The sequence below is a fragment of the Anser anser genome, assembly GCF_964211835.1.
Source record: "Anser anser genome assembly, chromosome: 1".
Lineage (NCBI taxonomy): Eukaryota > Metazoa > Chordata > Aves > Anseriformes > Anatidae > Anser > Anser anser.
In genome coordinates, this window is record NC_139720.1 from 45977712 (window position 1) to 46001370 (window position 23659).

A 23659-nucleotide genomic window follows, 5' to 3' on the forward strand; every position below is an offset into this window, starting at 1 on the left:
GATGGCCAGAAAAATACATCTAACAAGATTATTCTTTTTTTGTGGGAAGGAGGAATGGTTTGAATCATACACACTAACTATAACATGAGACAAACTACTTAACAAGGTAAATAAAAAGAAAGAAGAATATCTATGAAAAACATTGCATGTGAACGTATGACTAAAATCTACAGGATAAAGCATAGATGCAGCCAAATTCTGACATTTATTAATTCTCAAATCATTGATTCTGCACCCTCCCATGCTTTTTAGTATAATAAAATATATCTAGACTGTGCAATGCTAGCACCCAAGAATGCACTGCAGTACTCACAAAGCCATATCTGAGGCATAACATCTATTAGCAGGCTTACAGATGTTTCAAAAAATGCAGTTCAAAAGATCTAAGAGCTAACAGCGTGGCCTCAGAACATAGTTTTCCCCTGGAGTCTATAAAGCAAAGAGGACATATGTTTGACAACAGTGAAGCAGAAACACCACTTCAATTGCAAGTCAGTTAGCACAGAGTGCACCACAACCACAGCAAGTGAGAGCTTCAGAGCACATAAAAATCTAACCAGACGTCATGATATGCCCTGGAAAGCAATCAACTGGGAATGTTTAGACAGGCCATGACAAGCAGCAGTGATATGAAAATTATTTAGCAAATACCCTAAATATTACTCCAAATTCTGTAACTACATTTTTTTTTCTGTTAAAAATATCTCTAAGGACTTTTATCTATTTCAGAAGCCAGAAGATAATAAGTTTTCTTTTTTTACCTTGCCTATTTGAATGTAGTTTATCTATTCTGAAACTCCCGTTTTCCCCTGTACTGTCTCTGTGGAAAAATAGGCCTGCCTGGCATGAGCCCTGGTTTCAACAAAGACACAAATTTCTATATGATCTTGAGCAGGTGATGTAAATCTTTGACAAGGAACAAGTTTCTGTGCAGCAATTGTCACAAATGTCATATGATTGCAGAAAGCTCATAGCAAATCCTGGATTTACAAAGTTTCTGTCATCACAACCTGACCTTAAGAAAATGTTGGAACTGAGTGAATCTGTGTCACATCCATCACACTATCTCCCTACTACTACTCCTCTCCCTCTTGGGACTGACGCGAAGCAAATATCCTAAACCCATCTCCCTTTCCTCACCGTTTCTCTTTTGTATGTAACCCATGAGCCAAGGCGTCCTTCAGCAAACAATGACACACGAGGAGCATGAGGACAAGTAGAGGCCTGCCATGCATCCTCATTGTAACACGTATTGAATTTCATTTCTGACATTTTCCTTGAGCTTAGGAAATTAGATTATCATACTGAAATTTCACACTGCACTTCTGTTATGCCTCTGCATCATAATGTGACCTTTAACTCTGTCATTGTATCGTTTACCAAACAATTAATGGGAAATCATTATTTGCTATTGCTGTTGCAAGGAACGTTAATCTGCGCAAGAAGCACTGCTGAAGTATTGTAATTCAGAGGTCTGACTGGGTGCGTTTTTTTCACAGCTTGGAACTTGAAATGGGAGAGGAAAAACTGTTATGTGAGTGGGACATCAGGACACAGAAATAGGTTTCAGGAGTGGGTAAAGAACAGAAGGAGCAAGAAGAAATGCTGGAGGGGAAATGGAGTAGAACCTGGAAGTGAGTCAAGATACAGCATGTCCAGCAAATGGCAAAACACAGAGTGGAGGCTTAGAAGAAATAAGATCAGAGACAGAAGTTGAAAGAGAGGAGGAAGAATTAAAACAGCAGAGAAAGTTACCTGACCACTGATCTGATTGAGTTTTAGCCCTAAAGGAAAGCAAAGACCTCGAAGTTTCTCACAAATAAATTATGTTGCAGTACGCTAATGTGCAAAAGTCTCAGTACTAATACAAAAATGATTGAGTGTCACTGCTTGTTAGTTTAAAAGAAAACTAAAGTAATATGTTTTTTTTAAGAGCATTTAGATTGTTGGCAGAGTTCTTTCTGGTGACAATAGTGCAATACTAAGCTACAGCAACAACTTCACCATGGGGCACTAAATGTTGATGTAAGCTTTGCAAAAGTTGTGTAGCCAGAATTTAACCATAATATAGTAATAAAAATGATTGAAAGCCTATTGTTTTTATGAATGTAAACTAAATAGGCTGCATGAAGCATGCTGAAGCAGAGGGTTATCAAATCTTTTGCCAAGGCATTTCTGAAGTCTACGTCACAAATTCTATATTGTCAAAGGAAAAAGGAAATGCATTGTTCTGATTTTAGCCATGTGGTATGTTGTTACTACCTCTTGACCTCTCCTGAGTCTAGCCATGGTTCAACAATAATTTCAGTGTGACTAGTTAGAAAGAACCTCTTAACTTAAGCTGACCCAGTGGTCTATAGAAAGATGCAGAGAGAGAAAAATGGGGACAATTATCAACACTCGGCACCACACGAAACAAAAATAATTATATGGGTGGAAACTATACTACCTTGGATTTAATCTAAATGGGATCAGGAATTTCTCCCTATCTATTTCTAGAAGAGTTTGTTACTTAAATGACGTAGGTTAGAAAATCAAACACTGCAGGTGTTTCTATGGGGACAATAGGAAATCAGATGAGGTGTTCTTTTTATTCTCCTGAGGGCAGGACAGCCTTCAATTTTTTTTCCCCTTCTTATCTAAAATAAAGAACTTTTATGGCAGTAGCCTCAAAAACACTGAGCATAAACCAAATCAGTGCTGCCAGCTTTAATCCTCAAAGACTGAAATAACTCTGGTCAGTATAAATTGCCTAATTCTTCTTCATTATGGCTCTTTGACCTCGAGAGTCCATAATTATGGAATATGCTATTTTTCTAGTATATTCTGGAAAACAGGATTCATGCTAATGAGATTGCCATTTCATTTGGCTCTTAGGTTCCAATTCTTTTGTCTTGCTAAACCTGCCTATGGCTGTCTCCTGTTCTCCAGTTTTCTATACAAGCTTAACAGTCTCTTGGAAAAACACAATATTTGCTGATTCCCAGGACCTGAATCAGAGAAGGACTCTACCTGAACTGAATACAGTATAGGGCAGCAACTAATACATCAGAAAGCAACAACAACAACAAAAAGCAAACAAAAAAACACTTGTAGGAGGACAATCAGTATGAAGAACAACCAACCAACCAACCAACCAACAACCCCAAAACTAACACTGATATCATCCCTATAAAGAACAAAGGAGATCCAACAAAGGAAAACCAAAAATGAGAAAAATATGAAGGCAATCCAATATGTTAAAAGGCAAAAGATGTATGTGCCAAGGGAAAACTGTGATATACATAGCAAGATGGAGCACAAACATGAAAAGGTCTTGTTTCTTGAAAAAAAGAAAACCAGCCTGGGGGATAGATAAACAAAATGGAGAGGATACGGGTCTGCCAGGATACACAGAGACATACCAACGCACTTCAGAAAGCCTTGGGTTTCAGTCTGCATTTAAAGGAACTGATTCTCCAAGAACTCCCAAGCTTGTTTAGAAAAAGTCTCCAGGATTCCAGTATGGCACGGAATATTGTGACTAATTTTCATGAAAAACAGTTTTGACAAAGAAAAAGAACTGAAACAGGAATAATCTCTTGGAGATCCAAAATAGATCATACCCAGGCTAGCTTTTCCCTACAGCAACCTGGCTCAGAGGAGATTCAGTCTTTCTCTTCCCAGGTAATTCTGTTAATTAAATTCCTCCTTCAAAAAACAAGGGGGGCACAATCATTTTTCTATACTTAAAGGCACCATATAAAATAACTTGCTGTAAGCATCATATAAAACAATGAATTAAAATCAATACTGCAGGGGTCTACAAGCCGGAGCAAATGGATTAAGTTAAAAAAAATAATCTATCCTGAAACAGGCATCTATGCCACCCATCTATCAGCAGTGATGATATTAAACCTACAGATAGCTTAAATTATACAGAAGCTTCTCTTCCTAGCTTCACATCGAACTGGAATAGGCTCCTTTAGGAGATTTGGGATAGACATCTTAGATGTGTTTCAAACCACAATCTAGAATCTTTAACTTCTACTATTCTACTGATGCAGACAGCATGAGGAGCCAACCTGCTACAATCAGCATCCATACCTTCATAATCCAGAGATTTTAGATCACACTTACAGCCAGCATGACACGACCCTAATCCTTCTTGGTGTCATCTAAATATCGACTGTTCAAAATTTTTTTTATTTTTATTTTTTTCATGTTGCAAGACTGGTGCCACTTGTTCTGCTGGCTGTAATCTCACATGGGTGACCTGCTAGCTCAGATCTGACACTTAACCACCAGAACAAAGAGAACCAGTACTGAAGTGATTCTAGAGAGTGCATTCAGAATAATTCAGAGGGTTTATTTAATAAATAAATAAAGAAAAAACAAACAAATAAACAATACATTTATCCATTGGTAGAATGGGCTTTCACATGACCAAGTTGTGCAAAATTCTTGGACAGCAAACCTGCCTTTGGAGAGTTAAATCCTAAGTGCAGAGTCTGGAAATCTCTGAATCAAATTCAGACTTTACCATCTGGTGGGGACCAGAGTTCTCTCAGGGCTGGATTTGGAGGCATGCTTGCTGTAATTCCTTCTGAGGTGGTAGAGGAAAGGGAAGGTATTTTGAGAGATGAGCCTTGCAGCATTGTGTCTACATTCGGCTCTTAGAAATTAATCCCATTGTCTCTGCTCTACAGAAACATGAGGCTTTCCTGAAAATATTCTCTCTGACTTGTGTTCTCCTAGGGCAAAATCCATCCATGTGCAGAAAGCTGTGTGCTATTAGCACTCCTGTTAGGGGACTTAATTGAAGCTTCAGTGATATTCATCCTATTCAGAGGTGTTGTTCTTAGAGATTGAACATTTGCATTAACATGCTCCAGTACGAAAATCCCTTCCACTGGGATACTGAGGAGCTATCCCATAACTTTTAACCAGATTAATATTTCATTTTATTCTGCAAACAGAACAATGTAAACTTCTTGATTTGAGATATCACAGATTACCAGAACAGGATCACTTAAAGTTGGTTGACCCAACTTTAGGTAGTCTTGCCTTCTCCCCACCTTCCACCAAAAAAGGCTATGAATGTTTCCAGAGTCACTTGAAAGTAAACAATTTACAATTTCTTATTAAACTTTATGTTCAGATGTGTCTGAACATGTGAAGAAACCTATAAGATAGAGTGGTCCCTCAGGAATGTCTCAGTTCTTTGATCTTTCCCAGAATAAGCAGGCCTAATGATGCTCCACTGAATCTGGAATGGCATGGTTGTGACTTATGCTATGCAAGAAAAAGTTCTTTAACATACAGAAGACCTCTCAACTTACTGTCTGGTATTTCCTGTGCAGAAATTGTACATGAGCAAACCTGAATGGCATGAACTGAAAGCCCACAGTTCCAAGGAAGAGTCAGACAGATCTACACAAGTGCTATACTGTTGCATAGACAGAGAAAAAGTGACGCCCTGAGATCTGACAGGCATAGAGTGCAAGCGCCTACTTAGAGGGCAACATATCCACAGAAGATGTGTTAGGCACATTTAACGATGCCCAACAAAACCTTCCACACAGGCACAGAGGAAACAAACAACACATAAAACCTGTAAAATATTTCCCAAAGCACCGAACTTCTCCTGACAGGTTATGCAGCACAGCATTCATGCACAGGACTTCTGGACATCCACTGCATCCAGGTTGCATCCAGTAGCACCTGGACTGAAGACAGCTCACCTGTTAAGGTCCTTGTATTGGTAGGGATGAAGAAGCAACCATACAAAACCACAATTAATATATCATATAATATATGCCTATAATATATGTTATAACGTGTAATTACATGAACACTATAAAAATATAATGTAGTACAGTACCTTTGGAAACATTTGTAAACAGTTTTCAGAATGAGCTTTGAAAACCACTAACCAGTGCACCGCCTGGTACTGATGATGCAAGCTCTGCATCATGCACAGCCCAGTGTCCCATGCCAGTCTGGGGCACAGAAGGAAGCTGGGGTATGGTTAATCCACCCCCTGCATTCTTCAACCAGTGATAATCAACAGCTGACTGCATAGGTTTTCTCCGAAAGGATATGAGTACATAGAAAACATAAAACTACCGTAGTAATTTTATGGAAAATTAATGAGCCTTCTGCAAAATGTACCCCTTTATGTTTGCAACATAAAAGTATACAGCAGTTGAGCATTTGTGCAGTATAAAGTTTTAAAGAACTTGGTTCTACGGACAAATCAAGTGAAGAATGCATACTGATCATACACAGGAAAAAAAAAATAGTGCAGTGACTTCATCAGACCATTGGGTGATTTTGGCTGGCTAAGGAACCGAGCTGATTTTTTTTTTTTTCCCTGCAGTTGTTTTCTATGCAGTCTTTAGACACTCTCTGCAAAGGAATTAACATGACACCATGCTGTGAAACAAGGAAGTACTATGCATGCATTCCTGTATCTGAGCATTCGTGGGATTCCTAAGAACAGAAAAGCACATCTACCTACTTGGATTTCTTGTTATTTGGGGGATTTCACTCTTCTCTCTACCTCTCAATGCTTTCATGGGAGATTGCATCTTTATTTTTAAGGCCCTGAGTCTGCAACAGGATATGCTGGCAGATTTTAGGTGCAGTCATCTCAGTTGCATCACACAGACATCAGGTTCCAAACATAAACATCCCATTGCAAGCTCATGTGGCTTAAACTGGAAAAAAACACTTCAAGATTATTGGTTTTTCTCCTTTTCTTTTTGCCTCATGACTATTCAGAAAGCGCATTGCTTCACATATTTCAGCTTTTAAACTTTTACTGAAAAAGGCAAATGTGATTATACATTTAGGTTAAAAAATTGCTTTTATAAGATAGTCTTTTAGACATGAGTCATTTTTTCAAGTGAAAATAGTCCTTTTGATTAAATGTTAGGTAAGAATGTAAATTTTAAAGTATGGGAATGTCAGATTTTAAAAATAAGCATTTAAAAAATAAAACGCCATACCATACTTAACTGATGTTCATAATTATTTAGATTATGAATTTATTTTGCAAATCCCCTTGCTTCTAAAGTTTAAAATAATTGTCTATGGAACAAAAGGGCTCAGTAAACAGCTCCACATGCAGATGTACAAACATAATTACTCGTTACATTTAATCCAGAGAAGACTAAACTTGGTCTCCCAAAAGCAGTGCTATGACCTGCAGGCACTTAGGACTGTTTCCGCACGTGTGCTAACAAGACCACTGACGGTCCTACTTCACAACCCAAAGTTTCTTTGCTGCTGCAACTGTGTCAGCACTTATTGAACCGGGAAGAGAACAAACACAGGCACCTTTGTTACCCATTAAAAATAAAATAAAATAAAATAAAATTAAGTAACACACAGACCCCACAGGGTGCCAAAGCCTTTTTGTTACGGACAGTGGGGAGGACTGCTTTAGGGATGGCTGTTGTTTGAGCTGTACAGATGCCAAGAGAGCGGGAGAGGCAGCTTTGCAGCATGTCCTCACAGATCACTGAGGCGGGAAACAGGTCTCAGATCTGCTGCACCAGCGGGTACAGCGTGATGCCAAGACGCATGGGCTGATGAGGCAGCTGACTTGGGCCACTGACGTTGGGGCTATGTGCTGGCCCCTACCATGTCTTTTTTTATCCCCTGGAGGCAATGCAGCAGGTACCTCACTGCACCATGAAGTCCCCTACCTGCAGATCTGTGTAAGCCCTCCTCCTCTCCCCAGTGCCCCTTGCAGGTGTCAAGCACAGCGTGTCCTGCTCTGATCCCTGAGTGTCCTCCCGCCCACAATGCACGCACTTATCGATACAACAAGACATAATACCCTTCATTTCTTTTCTGTACTTGGATGCAAAAATAACTGCAGTGTTTGAAAGTTTTTACTCATTTGGGAGAGGGAAGGAGGTACACAAACTCTGCTGAACTAAGCAGTTCAAGTGAAGTAGTATCTTCTGAATTACAGAATAAATCACCAGAAAAATTATGTTATTAAGCCACAATGTAAGACACATTAAATAATGAAAACAATTTCCAGATATCATTATCTCTCTTGTTTAAACCCAAGGCAATGCAAAGACAGAACAAAAGCTTTACTCTTATCCTACCTCAGTAAAACAAAGGGATGCGAACACATCACCTCATTGCCTTGCTTTGAAAGCAGATCAGCCTGGGATGAGTCTGATCCGGTGTTACATGCCTGCCTTCAGCAGACCTTTGGAGATTTAGTAAAGTCTTATTATTCCTGCAGTGTGCAAGTGTTATGCGTAGTCAACCCAGATCATGGATTCACAATATGAAACATATAACATATGTTAATATATTTGCAGCTCTCATACTGAAAGTGAAGAAATATATCTATCTATCAGAAGAAATATATTTGCATGTACTTTAAATCTAATGCAACAAACTAGAACAAAAAGGATATATAAGGGCACAGTTGACTGTAGATTAAATAATGACCTTTCTTAATTACAAAATCAGAGCTGTTAAAATGACTTAAAGCATGGATGAAGTAAGCCCAGATTTTCAAACACTTAATTTAAATGCACTTCTTTTCTACTGCAAAGTTGTAAAAGCACTTCAAAAGGCTAAGAATTTGCAATTGTATAGATCAGAGAGGGACCAGGGTTATTGGGCTGCCTATGCTGTAACTTCTCATCCTAGCCAGTCTGCACTTGTAAGATGCAATGGGTCCAATTTACAAGCACCTGATGACATAGGCTTATGTTGAAAATGCTGAAAAAGCTGGTCCTTCCTATGCCAGTAATAAACAGTGGCACAAACCACATGTACTCCTCACACTTGAACACTGAGGGGTTTCAGAGTTTTCTAGATGGCTAGCTAAGCAGGGGCTTTCTGTGCCCTTCCAGCACAGAGGTGCAGACCTACAGAAATGAGTCACACCTTTACCCAACCTTTCATTCTGGTTCCCCAAAACCTTATCCCATCGCTGCCACGGGCAATTGCGAGCAATGTTCAAGCCTCCCATTTCAAGGACAAAGAGGCAGTGCTCAGATTGCAATCAATACTTCAGAGCCCCGGGTTGGAGAGGGGAAAGAGCAAAATCAAGAGAAAACTTGTATGTTAGTTGGCTAACATCTGCTGTGAAGTAGATGAAAATGATGACTAGTATTGAGTGAAGGTCACGAGGCTTATCTAAGAACACAGGGGGAGAAAAACAGACGGGGGAAGGGGGGAGGGAGAGAGAAAGAGGGAGAGAGCACGAGCACTGCAGCAAAGCTATGCTCAGCCAATACATGCTGGCACTTACCATAAAAATAGAAAGATCCAAAGAGAATCAGATTAAGGATCCTTTTTATCTCTCTTCAATAGAAAGATTTCCACATGAAGTTCTGAACACAGCTGTCCAGGGAAAAGCAAGGCAATATGATGCTACACAGAAAACACTAACGCACCAATGGCAAGTCCTTTCACAGCCTTCCGAAACCTGCAAGCAGTTTGTGCTGAAAAACCTACGGTAACAAGTCTGAAGACGACTCCTACATAACACTGCAGCTACGGCAGACTGCTGTATTTCTCCAGTCACTCAGGCTGCACTGCTTTCATCTTCATCTTCTCACCATTACTTACATGCTAGAGGTGGGCTTGGGGGTGGGGAAAGAGATTTCTCCTCCAAGTGGAAAGGAGCGTAGAGACGGCATCAGCATTTTCAATCAGTGCCTGGGAGTACCCAATCAGAGGAACTGAGTTGTGCCAGCGTGACAGTTGTCCAAAGCACGGCAGCCTGGTGCGGTCCCTGCTTGCACAAGAAGACTTTTAGGGTAATCTGCTGCTTAACCCCTGCAAGCTTTCCCGTGCCCACACACAAACAGTCTCCCTGCACTGCGTCTTCTCCTCTGAGGAGCAGTGTTTTGAAAACTACGAGGTTTTTCCTGGGTTGCTGCTCTGATATGCTGTTTTCTACATCTGGGCAATAGTACAAAAGCAGGAAAAGTTTGGAAGCTTGAATCCCAGCATTATCTGACTTTACAATTTATTACCCAGTAGCTTCCATATATAAACACACATTAAACTCCTTCCTCTTCAAAGGTTTCTCTTTGGAAGAGAAAGAAATCTGTCAGAGATTTTACAGCACAGATCCGCTGCTGTGAACTGCCTTGTAAAAGCCAGTGCTGCTTTTGACATGTCATCATGAAACACTGAGAGCAGCAGATTCCCCCCAAAATATATAACCAAGGTCTCCTCCAGCAACCCCCTCAAATGACAACAGCATTAGATGTTTGTGCTGTTACCTACCATGCCATTGGACATTTTATAAACAAACATAGACAGACCTCAACCTAGTTTGCAATAGGGATGCAAGTAGGGATACAAAGCATTCTATGGCATTTTACCCAACAAACCAATCAGAAAATTGATGCAGTCAATATTAAAGCTGCCAAGCACTGCAACTTCCAGAGAATGATCCTGCTTCTAAAATATAAATGCCTTCATTTGACTATGAGGAAAAATTCTGCTGGTCCTACTGCACAATGCCATCCACAGTGGAGCAGACATAAATACAGCATGCAATTTGCATTTAATTAAAACAGATGGTCTGCTGGTAGACACACAAGGTTAGATGTTCACCTTTTAAAAATGTTTTTTAAATGGCCAATCCCAGCTGATATTCACCTTTCAGAAGGTGAAAAGGCCATGTAGTTTAATGGGGGAATGAGAGAAAAATGAACCTCAAAGCATTCCCAGCAGTGCAGTGTCTCATACTTGTAAAATACGCCATGCAACAACAACACAAACCTACTGAGGAATGGATTGGGGCATAAAATAAATAAACAAATAAAAATCAGAGGTTTTACAGCCTAAAGTCTAAGCTAAAAGTCTGAAGTCCAACTTAGTACAGCAGGTCAGTTCTGAAATGTTTAAAAGTGTGAATATAATGAAGGAGAATACAAATTCCACTACTAGGCAGCAGTGATTGCCATAGAAGAATGCCAGGTTGACATACCAGATTGGTCATAATCAAGATTTAATTTAAAATAAAGCAGAAAAAGATAAAGTTTGCATGAGAAATAGAAGGCACTGGTGAAGGACAGCTCATCAAGAGAACAAATAAGAGGGGAAATGACCATATACAAAGATGCACGTAGGAAGATACACATAACAACCAAATTAAAAATATATCCAATATAGGATGGAGGACAATAAAAAGCAGGAAGCAGTACAAGAAAATAAATTTAAACCCGGTAGAAGGTTTTCAAAACATATTGCAATGCTAGCAGAAAGATTACTATTTGACACACCACATGCTTGGTAAAGAAGGTGAGTTATTGTTTCAGAAAATTATCAGGAAACTGAGGCCTTCAAAAAGTGTCTCAAGACACCCACTACAGAAGAAAGCCTGTTCACACCCACCCCTAAGGTCACGTTTTAATATTCATTCCACTGCCAAAAAATAATGCTTTTCCCCCCACATTATATAGACAAAGCTTTGAACTAGGCAATACACAGAGGAAAAATCAGAGACAAATCCTTTGTAAACAAAGCTCTCAATTCCATTTTTCTCCTGTAAAGATGCATACAGAACCAAACATTGGCACAACAGCTCTGGAGAGAAGAAAGCAAGGTCACGGGCAGAATTTAGTGGACATGCCATGAACATTTTCCAGTGAGTCTCTTAACAAATAAACTTGGGTTTAATCTTTGTGAAAAGAAAGGATTGCAGGGTCTTTCCCCAACTTTTCCCATGTAAACGTGAGGTGCCAGAAGAAGCTGCCCACAGAAGCAGGAAGAGCTGCCGTGATGCCATCCAGATGCTCTCTGGTGACAGCTATAACAAACCAAAAGGCACGAAGAAAGGCCAATAGAGCAATTAATTCAAGCTTTCAGCTAAGAGCAAAGGATTCAGCACTCACGTAATTTAGGTTTAAGTTCCTTTTGAGGCCACCTTCAAGAATCTGGAAGAAGTCTCTGATAGATATTCAGAGTGGATTTAGTGCAGAATCCATATTTCTGGTGAACAAAAGATCCCAATTTCTTTGCAGCCTTTTATTATAGCTGAGGGAATGACAGTAAATTCCTTTGGAAACCTGATTTTTCCTCTCCCCCTTCATTTGCAGATGGTCCTCTTCATAATCCTCAGGAACTGTGGTCGGTGAGGCTATAACCATGGGCCAGGGGCACTGGCAACCTGCCTAAATGTTATCTTTCAGACCATTTCAGGGATAGGGAGTAATGGGGGTAAAAACACATATATGTCCACAGAAAGAAGATAATTAATGCTCTCTTCTCTTCCAGTAGAACAATGCCACCTGAGAAAAACATATTGAAACTAGCTGCTCTTCTACATCTAGTTAAAGGAGCAAAGAAGAACTTTGTCATTTTTTGTTTGATTGTTTGTTTCTGTAAAAGAAAGCCAAGGGTGTGATGTCAATCAAATCTGAGGTTTGTTTTATCCTACCTATTTACATGTTTGTCCAGAAAGCAAAACAAACTCAGGACTGGGTGGTTCAGAGACGTTCTTTCTATTCCTCCTCAACATATGTAACAACAGTTCAAACCAACATTTCTGAGCCAGAAGGTAAATGTGATACCCAGGATTTAATAAAGCTCCGGTCTCACTACTGGAGCCTCTACTGATCCGCCAGCTGCTCAAAATGAAAAATTTTGGAAGGCAGAGGGGTGATGGACTCTGCCAGCGTGCAGGTCCTAGCTTTGCAGTGCCCTTCAACAGCTGACTGTGTGAATGTTGCACAGAGGAGAGGGAAGAAGCAGAACTGAGTATAAAAGAATAAAACAAATTTCAATGTTAAAATTTTCAGCGGGTAGTTTCAGTGCAAGTGTTGGGATTCTCCAAGCCGTCAGGATCACTCCTGCATGCAGAAGGTTTCCGAGCTCTGAGTTAAATGAAGCAGACAGGAAAGAAATAATAATTAAGAATGTAAGAATGCATAAAACTTTCCTCCCGTTTGCTAAGAGTGCTTTGACACCTCACCTCTCCATTGGATTCGACACGACCCTGGTGCCCTGTTTTGAGGTGCTTGACAAGAGCAATGGAAAGCAGAAAAGTTTCTGCTAATTTGGTCTTGGGTGACAGTCACTAAGGAAAATTAGTACTTGGTAATGCCCAGTTCAAACATCCCTCAACTTTTGGATTTTCCATTTTGTAACTGTTACAATCCATTACACTGAAGTGTTTTCAGTTATCAAAACTTTAACCTCTACACTGATCATTGAGCACTGTGACAAAGTCTCTCCTTAGTCATCTTCTTGGTAGGTTTAAGATACTGTCTGGTCTATTAGCCTGGCACGATGGCTATCTTTTGCAAGCGATCTTCCTTTTTTTTTTTTTTTTTTTTGAGGTCAGGTAGGAATTTAAGCATTTCTTTTAAAACACATTAAAATAAGATATCTTTCTGCTGAGTCTAAAACAATTTGCTTTGTGGTTTCTAGTTAGAAAATTATCGAGTTAATGTTGCAGCAAAGTATCTCAGGTTATGATATTTTTTCTCCTAAAGGCAAAACAGGAATAGTTATTGAATCTCTCTACTTTTCAGATTATTACAGACTACCCTATGATTTCTACAAAAGAACTGAGACAGACCAACACATTCTAAGTAAAAATTCAATTCCTAGTGTACTGTAAAATCTTTCCTGACTATAAGAGACACCATATCTATTTTCTACTGTATTGCACATTAATATTCATGGCTTTCAAAATAGCATTTTTTTATATTTTATGTTTTTTTTTTCTATTTTTTTTCATTTCTTTTTCTATTTTATGTTTTCCTCAGTAAGGAAAAATATTTCTTTTACAACTGTAAGACTTCACTCTTCAAAATGTCCCTTACTTGGATAAACTAAATGCTATTAAATGATTTTCAGATAAATAAAAAATTCCTAATTGTAAAAAAATGACTTCCTTTTTTCAAATCTCTTAACAATGCATCAGGAAGTATCAATATCAGTCCGGAGAGAAACTTTATCTATCCTTGTTTTCTAGAAAAGTGAAAACTAGTAGTTCACAAGATTTCACACATGTAATTTCAGACATGTAATTTTGCTACGTTCCTAATGTAGCATTAGGAATTTGTTAAAGGAGATTCTGAATTGCTCATGCAGATAAAAAGGAAAGAAAAATGAAAAACATGACAGAATTCAAGACAAAATGCCAGTAATGAAAAATCAAGATGACCACTAATATTTTCTACTTTGAATTTTTAAAAAAATATTTTATAAAATCATCCATACAGCAATTTCTGAAGTACCAAAAATACCAAAAATAACCAGATGGAACAGAAGAGAATATTTTGTCATCTAGATTTTCATTTCCTTAACATAAATTTAAATCTAACGCAGGTGGGAAGCAGTACAAGTAACTGACAAGACTGTGTGGATAGAAACCACTGCTGCTGTGTATGACACCTCTAATTCTAAGTAAAGAGTTTGTAAGATGTATTCTGTAAGAATAAGAAAATCTGAACTTTTCAATGATCAAGCCAAAATCCCTGGAAGAAAAGCAGTTCATCGAAAACAAACAAATGAACCAAACCACCACCAAAAAAAGCAAATAAACAAAACAAAACAATGTTTTAAAACATAATTTTGCAGAAAAATCTGTAATATCCATGTCTTTATTTTAGAGACTGAGTAAAGGGAATTTATCTAGGGAATAATGGTAAACTCCCCTCACAGATTTTTTTCCAGTCATGTAGAATTTTCTAGTTGTTGCATATAAAAAGTTCTGATAGATAGCTTCATTGTGGGAAAAGGGGGTAGGCTTGCACCCACATTTGTCAAACAAAAACATAAATTCTAACATTTAACCATAAATATTTTTCCACCTACATAAGAAGGTCTCTTCCTCCACTCCCCACCGCCTCACCTACTTCCGGAAGATCAAAGCTATGGAGAGGCAGATGAGGGATACAACTTATACCAAGAATATACCATTACCAGTTTTACCATCTATAGTATCACATTTGTTTTTTACCTCAGGACCTCAGAATAAGACTCTATAAATCAAGTAAGAAAATTATACATGTAATACTTCTTAAAGTACAAATTATGGGTTTTATTAATGCATTTACAAGAAGGTTGTAACAAACAAACAAACCAACAAACAAACAAACAAAAAAACCCACAGCCATGTAGCCTGAAGCCAAAACTAGTGGGTAGAATCAGGGAATGTAAAAATCCTACAGACAATATCAAAACACAAGTATGACAGCACAAGAAGCAGTTACAGCACTCTTCACAGATCATACTTTAATGGTACAGAATATTCTATTAATTTCTGATTTCTCTAATTAAAAAAAAAAAAAATAAACTCCTAACAATAAAGCAAACTTATAATAGGCCATAAAAATTACATCTCTCTTTTAAACAAAGCATTTATCCTCTTATCTACAGTAAACCCGGAACAGATGGTCAGGAGATAATCCAGACCAGAAAAAAAAAAAAGCTTTTTTTTTTTTTTTTAACGCTGAAGTTATTTTGCCACACATCTTTGTGCTTTTACTGTAAATAAACAAAAAAGTTTGCTGCTCATTTGAAAGAAAAAAAAAAAAGACTGACTTTTCCAGGATGAGTCATTGGAGAACAATGATTTAGAATACACAAAGACATAATCTCAAAAAGCCCAGTCTGTATGTTAGTTCCTAGTACAGATAACCACAGTACTAAGAAGACAGGCTGTCCAATAGGGGATTAAACTGAGGTCCACTTATCTTCTACTGCCAGAAGCTAGATCATCTTCCTTGCTCAAGATCCAAAAGTTGGTGGACAAGCCAAAGAGGATAGTATGCCAGCCCACCAAACATGAGGAGGCAAACACAAGAACATTACCAATTAGGAGATACACGTGCAGACATGCACATGAGAGACAAGCATTTCACTTTACAATATTAACTTAGAAAGTGCTGCTGAGCATCTAAATGCTTTGCACCTTCACTGCTATTTTTAAGAGATTCATATAAAGAATCATTTAAAATAATAAAAAATGACCGAGAATGTAAGATCTCCATGAAACAACAAAGTATTTTATTAACTCTTGTTTTGAAGTCTACTGTTCCACGTTCAAAGGTATGAAACTAATTTGAACTAACCGAATCCTAAACTAATTAAGATGATACAAGTTGGTCCTGTTTTCAGTGGAGGGCTGGAGTGACATCTTGAGATGCCTTCTAACCTAAATTACTGTATGACACTGAAGAACTCTCTCTTAAATACAAATAAAACTGCAAAATTTATTGCTCAGTCATAACCACTGATGCATATACACACACATACACATATCACAATAAAAGGCCTGAACATATTTTACAGCAAAAGAGAAACCAGAAATCCCAAACACAAGAGGCATTCCATGCCTCATTCCCTCCCCATAGTACTCACTGGGATTTCAGGCACTGAAGTTTTGAAAATTGGCTGATCAGACTCTGGAAACTGACTCCACCTAACGATGACCTTTTAAAAGCCACCCATGCCTACTAAGGTTGGGATGAGTTCCCCATGTTCTAGTTCTTTAATCAAAATTTAAAGGAGTTTCTCTTCTACAGAAACTTTAATTTTATCTTAGTAGTGGGATTATTTATAAGTGTTCTCTTGTGACTTACGTGAGATTATTTTTTTAATGTATTTTTAATGTAAAAAAAGGAAATTCTGGAAATATCACAATCAATAATCCTGTTGGAACTGTGTTTTACCAAAAGCAAGAGGAAATGAAAACAGAAATCCTGAAGTAGTTCTTGTAGTTGGAACTATACTTCCAAATACATCACTGTAGGCCACAGTCAAGTACTGCCAGCCACTGACAAGAGTATTTCAACAAAACCTTTTAATAGCAGCTTGTATCCCCTTGTAAGAGATCTTTTATAAAGAGCTGAAAAATACTGGCTCCCCACCAAGAAATAAATGATATACTATACACATAAGACACAATATAATGGAAAAATGCAATAAAATGAATATGTTTGTGATTAACTTAATAGATTGCCTGTGTTTACTCATCTTTGTCTACATGTGATAAGAAAATCTGTGAACCAAAATAAACAATTTAATATTTTTAGACTATTGTGGATTCTCCAGCATAGAAAGTCAAAGAAGACCAGAGGCTAAAGATGTCAACACAACTCTTCCTTCAGCTTAGCAGGTAAACTGAAGAATTACTTGGGGGGGAGGGGGAGGGGGTTGATTCAAATCAGAGTCAGCATTATTTTTACAGGTTCTTCTGACATAAGTAAAGAATCTTTCTGGGACAGTGAAAGCTATTTTGACTGAAGCAGACGGAAGTGCTTTATTTAGTTCTGGGTTTATGAAACCCAGTATTGATTTTTTTCTTCTCTTTATTCAGACACAATTTGTAAAGCAGGGAAAAAAAGAAAAAAGGAAAAGCATTTTGACAAGTAGTTTTCAAAATTTCAAAATGCATTTTTGGAAGAGAGACCTTAAAAGAGAATGTCTGTAGTGTAACACTGTGCTTTGCATATACACATTCAACACCTCTCTGGTGGGAAGCCAATAGGCTCAGGGCACAAAGAAGCTAAACGTACAGTGTAGAGGGTCCTGCACCTAATCACTGTGCTGCTGCTCAGAGACGCAGGACAAGTAAGGGAGGTCTGGGGAGCACTGTCACATGCCTAAAGTTATAATCTGGAAAAAGAAAAGCAACCAAACTATAAATAGTCCAGGGAAAAACAAAACAATGACAACAAAAATATAAATAGTTTGGGAAATTTCAATATATCCCAAATGAAACACAAAAGCAAAAAACATTGACATTGCAACAGCTGTCTGATTAAGATTATTCACTAAATTTCTCCTGAACTCACAATTTTAATTGCAGACCTATCTTCCCCATGCATACATCCAAATCCACTGTGTATGTAAGCCTACAGTTCACAATTTTCTTATTTTCATTGTAATTGCTGTTGTTTTTAATTTAAAAAACAAACAAAACAAAACAAAACAACAAAAAAACCAACACTCTAGAACTGCTTCTCATTTGTAGGAAGGATCAGGAATCAGTGCAGTCTCGCAGTCTTGGACGCTTGCTGCGAATGTGGAAGACAGCTACACATTCATGTGCCATCTTATACTTCTCATGCTAAGAGTATGAAGTCCTACACAACTCAACAGAAAGAGTCAGGAAGAAAATCCAGATGTAGCCCAACAGGCCTGTCCTTGTTAGTATCTACAAAGAATTTATATTGACATCAGGGATTCATGTTGCTTTAGGTTCTAAGCAAGTTTCTTGAAAGACCAGTAAGTCATATGCAAGGGAAGAAGATTCTTGGGACATGACTATCCCTGGTGGAAAAAAAAAAAAATATCTGTTGTATTACTTAAAGATAATAATCTGGCTTTATCTGTTTCCTGAACTTGCAGCTTTCTCTGTTGAAGCAGACAGAAGGTGCACTCCGTAAAGCGGTAAAGATTTCAGCTTGCCCTTTCTCCTTTCATGTACAAGATGTCTCAGAACCTTTTTCACATGCAGGAAGCTAACCATTGCATTACCTGATAGTGCGTGACAGCAATGTCCTCCTCTACTTTACTCCATCTCCCCATCTGTGCCTTCACAACGCTGTAAGAATGATGAGAATCTCTCTGCAACTTGAATAACTTGGAAAATTAAAAAAGTTGGAAAGGCTCAATTTCTTAAGCCCTTTGATGCTGGGCATGGGTATTCCTCAGTCAGATGCTTTTTGCCATTCTCCCTGCTTCTGGGCAAGTCACCTCCTTCATTTGGCCAGACCATGTAAGCCCCCGCAGAGCAAAACAGGTTCCTTGCCAAACACTTTCTATCCACTTTAAAGGCTGGTATACTCTTTAGGCATGCCAATGCAAGTAATACAACTGACTTGATAAAAAGGTTTTAAATTCATATACCTCCTTGGAATCAGGAAGGAAGGTACGCATTTTAAGAAAGATACAGAACATCTAGAAATGAGATACAGAAAGGGAGAAATGAATCATCTACCTGAATGCAATGAGAGACGTAACTTCTTTATTTCTAAAGTGATGGTTTAATTCAATCCAGGCCATTCCATTTTTAAGGAATTTGTTAATATGATGGCTTTTGTGTTCTGCAGCTATCTGGTCACCATTACAGCAGACATTTAAAACTATTTCTCATACCTAAATAAAACCAATAAAATTTCCCCTGTTATTACGAGAAACTGTTACTCCTGCTACTGCATGAAACTAACATTGGGTCAAACGACTGCTGACTTTGGTGATGATTACTTTGCAAGACAGCAGTAAAGCACCATGCAAGCAGCCGTGTCCAGCTGGCACTAATGATATGTCACAACGCTCCATCTGCAACTCCCCATGTGCACACTGTGAAGGGAAATCCTGTGCACAGTACAGGAGATAATTGGGCAAGTGAGACTAGAAATATAAACAAAACAAACCCTTCTTGCTTACGATACACCGTCAGTTCTCCAATACCACCAAAGACTGATTAACGGCCAGTGCATACTTGGAAGTACCAGTGGCCATTTGCTTTTATATTTTTGCACCTTCAGTACTATTACCACCTGATGTTAAACACAACTTGAAGACGGTTGTGAAAGCAGGATGAGATTTTTGTAGCCAGACATACTCTGACTCTCTTTTCCCATCTCACCCTGAGAAAAACTGCTTGCATTCCCCAAACCAACATTTTGACATGTTTAACACTTTCCAAAACCATAGATTCAGAACAACAATTTTCTAACTTGCTATTTTGGCTCATCTCTGTATTTATCAGGTGTGGATTTGAAGTGCTAGTATGGCCTTGGAAGTAGCAATTGTTTAGTTCTTCAGATTAATGGACATTTCTACACGAAAAGTCCATTGCAAAGTATGTGATGTAAGAAGAAAATGAAGGAATGATCGCTATAAGCAGCTGAGGAACACAGAAAATAAGCCAATCAGATAATTATAGCAGTTATTATTATTTTCTTCCACATTCCTCCCTCACATTTCATTTGCTTCATTGCCTGGGGCTAGCAAAAAAATTTGGAAGATTTTTGGAAGCAGCAGAACAGTTAGTCTCATAACTGTAAATTCAGAAACACATCTTGCTAAGTTTAAAGACACTTGGAGTCTGTGTATAATTAAAGAGGACAGAAGCACCTCCGTGTTCCAATCCCAGCCAGGGTTCGACTGGTGCAGTCACAAAACCACCCTGACACTGAAGCCAGGTCAGTGAGGAAGGCAGGTGGCAGATCACCACCAGGAGTCTTGCAGGGACAGCACCCAGGCCAGGCTGTGAGCCTGCAGAGGGTCCTCATTGGGCCTGATCCTGGCCCCAGCCCTGGGCTGATGTCCCAGCTCAGCCTGTCCCCAGAGAGGTGCATGGCCCCCAGCTGCCCCGCTGGGTGGTGGGACAGGCTGCAGGGCCCTGCCCTGACGGACCTGTAGGAGCCCCTCTTTCATCTCTGGGCATATGAAAGGTGGTTTCCCAAGGAGACTGCTGGGTTTCAGGACGTTCAGTTTTATCACGAGGTGCTCAGTCCTGCTTGAATGCATGTGATTAAATCCCTAACTTCCCTGATCATGCAAGTACTTGCACAGATTTTTTTTATTATTATTATTTTTAATTATCTTCTGGAACGCTATCAGCCAGTGGAAATAATATAAACATTCTGAAAGTTCAGGTTTCAATTTGATATGCAACATAGGCTCTGGTGCTTGCTGGCAATGCAGCAGAGCACCCAGCTCCCCATCTCCCTTCCTCCCTCCAGCAAGAAGATGCAGGTGTCTGCTAAGTGTCCTGCATCCAGCTCCTCAGCTTTGGCAGGCCTCAGCCGAGAGCTGCACCTTGCCTCTCTGCCTCTGGGTTCGTTCAACGACAATAAGGTATTTCATAACTCCGAAGACGCTTCAGGATATTTTTTTGATAACCTGGATGCAGACGTTAAGTGCAGAAGGATGTACAGAGCAGCACAACACTATGCCCTTGCACCTGGCCATTTCACACTAACCAAGTGCCCATGTTCTCTCCTTTGGTTTTGCTTAGCCACCCTGCCTGTTGCACACGTTCACGTTTAACACTGTTTTTGTCATTTCTCTCTAGGCAGATGTGGAAATGAGCTGACGTGTTGCCATGGATCCATCTGCATCGTGGATGCTGCAGGGCCAGAGTGTGTGCCTCCTCACAGCACTGCCCCTCTTCCTGTGCAGAGGCATTTCTGGGCACACCCTGCTATGAGTGCCTCCATGGCCTCCCTGCCTCTTGAGGCCAGGCAGCAGGACTTGCTCAGGCAGAAGAGGGCTACAGTTTTCCAAGGCACAAATCCCACTGAAGATATTCTGACGCCAGCGATGCAGTGACAGTGCATAGCACAAAAGGGACCTCCAGAGTTTCTGCTGCATTGGCAACTCAGCGGTCTCTGCTTGCCACAAACAGGGTTGTTTTTTGCAGTTACTAGGAAAGGTAATAGTGGCATAGCAGTGAAAAAGGATGAACAAAGGAACCAGGACAGCACAAATGTCTCCTCAGCGCAAAAATCAAAAGCTCTTGACAGCCTGGCATGGAAGTGAAACCATTTCAGCTTCTACAACACCTTTTGTCAAACACGGCATGAGGTGGCCAAGGAAAGATCAAAATGTTTCTTGGCCACCTGTCCTTGTGAGGACACACTAATCTATGCCAGACTTCCCAGTTTCTCCCGGTAACTTGGCGTCTCATAATATCAGTCCTTAAACTGCCCTTGCAGCTTGGCATGAGTCGCCCATTCCCTCCTCTTGTACCTCCCAAGTGGCTGTCTATACGTACTCACTGTAATTGGAGGCATAACGTACATTAAGGTTGCCAGCTTCATTGGGATTCATTTTTAATAAGAAGATTGAAAAGGTGAAACCAGTACAAATTCATTCTGTCAGAGCCAAAGACTTGTTCCTGATGACAAAGGTGCTGAAGAGAACAGAAGAACCAAAACCCGTTTTATATGTTGACAGATCCTTCCCTGAGCTGTCACCTGAAACTCCTGAAGCACCTCTTTTGCTGTAGGGGAAAAAAAAAAGTGAGGCTACTGCATCCCCTGAGAGCAGAGCCCTACAGACAGCAGATGGGCTGGGGCACCAGACCACTTCCCTTCTGCTCAAGTGAAGCCTCCCTGTTCTCATACCTACATTTGTTCACAGTATCTCCGTTGTTGGTGGTATTATCTACTTTCTTAACATACAGGAAAGCCACTCCTGGTTTCATGCTCCTTTTCAACAACTGTTCTACCATTTTCCAAGTCTCAGCCCCAAATTCTAGGATATGAAAGTGCAGGAAGTGAGACCTCTCCTGTCCCTGCAGCCTCTCTGATCAGACAGAGCCATCATACTAATATGTTTCTCCTAGCCGGATTAGCTTTTCAGGTGGTTGCACTGCTCAGGACCATCTTGCCTTTTCATATATAGCAAACCATCACAAATGTTTGTCATACACATGCCTTATAAAACTTGCCTTTTGCAGTTTGTCCTCTCATAGTGACCACACTGCAGAATAAAATCTGGATTGCAAAAGCAGTCTTACAGTTGTCCTGCTGAACAGGGTCCACAGAGAAGTTTGTTTTCCTTACACAGGCCAAGTTCCTCAGCACACCCCCGGCCACCAGCAGAGTCCAGCACAGAGTATGTCAGCAGAAAGCTGTTACTGAATAAGATGAGGGAAAAAAAAAAAAAACTTTTTCTGAAGTTTGAAAGTGGAAGTCAGTCATCAGAAGGCATATAGAGATTTTTAAATGCCTGAAAGTGTTTTGACAGGTACCCAACATTAAAGAATGTCAAAATTCCTTACGAATAAATGCATTCTGAGAACGTTAAGTCCTACCTCTTGGCAAACACTTGTAGCACCACTGAAGGACTTTTTTTCTTTCTCAATGCTGACCAAGTTTTCTTGAGTGAAACCTCCAGAAAGCCTCACGCCAACAAGCTTCCCTGCAACTAGCAAAGGTGTAATCTGAGGTCATGCGCACAGGAGACTAAATGCCAGCGCTGCAAAAATATCAACTAAGATATCGAGCATTCAACCCCCAATCAAACAGAAATGTTTTAACATTAATCCTAAAGAAAAAGAAAGCACCACTTAAGTCAAAAGATTAGTCATATGCTCAAAAGCACACATTAGCTAAAATGTTTTGCTAGATCATCCATGATATTACTAGAAGGACACATGATCCATTGGCTTCTTTAGCTAAGAAAATTAAGGGTCTCTGATATACCTATCTTTTACTTTGGTTAGAAAAGAAAAAGCAACTATTCTAATAATATTAAAAAACATAAGCATGAATAATTAGATGTTAGTGTTTTCAGAATGGATTATAAACACATTTACACTGATTATTTATTTACTTTTCCTAAGTGCTCTGCATATAAACGTATTAATATACAAATTTAACCCACTTCATTAAATTAATACATTTGTCACCATCATAGAAATTTTAGATTTTATTAAACAAATGCACTGCTGAAAGCAAGAATATCTTTACTTTGTATGGAAGAAACAGGTTGAAAGAAAGGGAGGAATTTAACAAAAAAAAATGTTTTAAACATATGCAATAAAACCAATACAGTTGTACAGACTTGCATACAGATCTGGAGGATTCATTTTAAGCAACTATGCAGAGGATCTGCAGAGTCAACTGAATGTTTATTACAGTTATTGAAACAGATATAACAAATTTTAAATGAAATATCCAAATCTGCAAGTACTCATGCA

At 39.2% G+C, this 23659-nt stretch overlaps 1 protein-coding gene across 3 annotated transcripts in view; it reads right to left on the reverse strand.

The window, feature by feature from the left end:
• Positions 1–23659, reverse strand: part of ANO4 (anoctamin 4) — a 220395-nt gene that overhangs the window by 179195 nt on the left and 17541 nt on the right. The window contains exon 1 of one of the 3 annotated variants that reach the window (XM_083821206.1): positions 9275–10429. The exons of the other annotated variants lie outside the window; for them this stretch is intronic. The gene's annotated coding sequence lies outside the window, so the exon portion shown is untranslated. Of the gene's footprint in view, positions 1–9274; positions 10430–23659 lie in introns of those variants that run through there. 3 annotated transcript variants of the gene reach the window in all.